Source organism: Mandrillus leucophaeus, unplaced genomic scaffold (genome assembly GCF_000951045.1).
Source record: "Mandrillus leucophaeus isolate KB7577 unplaced genomic scaffold, Mleu.le_1.0 Scaffold118, whole genome shotgun sequence".
NCBI classification, from domain to species: domain Eukaryota; kingdom Metazoa; phylum Chordata; class Mammalia; order Primates; family Cercopithecidae; genus Mandrillus; species Mandrillus leucophaeus.
The window spans coordinates 2,709,261-2,711,674 of record NW_012100098.1 but is presented as its reverse complement, the minus strand read 5'-3'; positions in this window follow the sequence as shown (position 1 = coordinate 2,711,674).

Below are 2,414 nucleotides of genomic sequence, written 5' to 3'. Positions count from 1 at the left end.
TTTTGGGAGACAGAGTCTTGCTCTGCTTTGTTGCCCAGACTGGAGACTGGAGTACAGTGGCGTGATCTTGGCTCACTGCAACCTCCACCTCCCAGGCTCAAGTGATTCTCCTGCCTCAGCCTCCTAAGTAGCTGGGGTTACATGCGTGTGCCACCACACTTGGCTAATTTTTGTAGTTTTTAGTAGAGGTGCAATTTCTCCGTGTTGGCCAGGCTAGTCTCAAACTCCTGGCCTCAAGTGATCCACCCACCTCAGCCTCCCAAAGTGCTGGGTTTATAGGCGTAAGCCACTGTGCCCGCCACCCCTCTTCCCACTTTTGAGATTGAGATTCTGATAACTGTCTCCCTTTATTGGTGCAAATTTTTTTGTAGCAGACATAGGTCGGGATTAGAGACTGTATCTCTCTGCCATTGCATGGTTGAGATCCTTTTCCTCTCTCTATATAGAGAAAATTATATATATGTGTGTGTGTGTATAGGAAAAAAAAATATGTATATATATTTTGAGGTGGAGTCTCGCTCTGTTGCCCAGGCTGAAGTGCAGTGGCACAATCTTGGCTCACTGCAATCTGCCTCCCAGGTTCAAGCGACTCTCCTGCCTCAGCCTCTCGAGTATCTGGGATTACAGACGTGTACAACCATGCCTGTCTAATTTTTCTATTTTTAGTAGAGACAGCGTTCTGCCATGTTGGCCAGGCTGGTCTCGACCTCCTGACCTCAGGCGATCCTTGGCTGGGATTACAGGTGTGAGCCACCATGCCTGGCCTTCCCTCAATATTGATAGGGTTACATGCAGCAGTTTTCTGCCTTTAGTAAGTGTATATAACAGTTTTTAACTGGTAAGTTATGTATCAATCTAAAATTATTTTAAGTCCAAGGTTTCTATGTACATAATATACATAGTCATGTAATTTCCTTAATATCTGAAATTTATTGAGTGCTTATGCACCAGGAAATGTGTTCAGGTAATGCTAAGGTAATGTCATTCATTCACTCAGCAGATATTTATTGAAGGCCTTTTCTATTTCAAGCATTACTAGGAAAAGAGTGATGATGAAGCAGTGATACAGCTCTTGTTGAACTTAGGTCTTAATGTCATCCTCGAGACTGGCATTTGCCTAAGGTTATATAGCATTATTAAGGGATCTAAGATTTAAACCCAATTTCTAACTGCCCACTCTAAAATATTAATAGTAGTCCCTCCCCAGTACACCTAACACAACCCTTATTAAACTCTAGGAGGAGACTGTCTAATTCTGTGCTCTCCTATCTCCCCACAGTCTAGGAAACTATCCCCACAGTCTAGTCTAGTTCACTGGAGGACTTTGTAATGCAGATGCTCCTTTACTGTTTTTTTGTTTGTTTTTGTTTGTTTTGTTTATTTGAGATGGAGCTCTGCTGTTATTGCCCAGGCTGGAATGCAATGGTGTGATCTCAGCTCACTGCAGCCTCCGCCTCCCGGGTTTAAACGATTCTCCTGCCTCAGCCTCTGGAGTAGCTGGGATTACAGGCAAATGCCACCACACCTGGCTAATTTTTGTATTTTTAGTAGAGGTGGGGTTTCACCTTGGTCAGGCTGTTCTGGAATTCCTGACCTCAGGTGATCCACCCGCCTTGGTCTCCCAAAGTGCTGGGATTACAGGTGTGCACGCCTGACCTCCTCTACTGTTAATGATGCGGTTATATCCTGATAAACCCATGGTAAGTTGAAAGTATTGTAAATTGAAAATGTGTTTAATACAGCTAACCTAGCCAACACCATAGCTTAGCCTGGCCTGCCTTAAACGTATCCAGAATGCTTAAATTACCCTACAAGTAAATCATCTGGCAACACAGTGCACTGTAGAGTAACAGTTGTTAACCCTGGTGATCACGTGGCTGGCTGGGAGCTGCGGCATTCTGCCACTGCCCGACATTGCCAGAGTATTATACTGAATATCAGCAGCCCAGGAAAAGTTCAAAATTTGAAGCATGGTTTCTAATGAATGAGTATCGTTTTCACACTATCATAAAGTCAAAAAATGGTAAGTCGAACCTTTGTAAGTTGGGAACCGTGTTAAATCAATGAAGTTCTGAGTTCAAACTCACTAAGATACAGAAAGGTTTGAAACGTTGCCCAAGGTTACACAGTAAATAAGAAAACTAGGGTTCATACCTAGATCTGATAAATTCCAAATTGTTGTTTTAACTATCAGAATATACTTTCTTAACATGTGGTGTGGAAGAGTCTGGAAAACTTTATTCCATTGCATCATAACTTACTATGAAAGACTTTAAAGGTTATATTTAAATGTGTCCACTAGATGGCAACCCTCCATTTTAAAATCACAGAAGTTTTACACACTGATTTACACAGCTCTAACTCCAAAATAACTTTTTCTCTTTCCTTTTTTTTTTTTTTTTTTGAGACGTGGT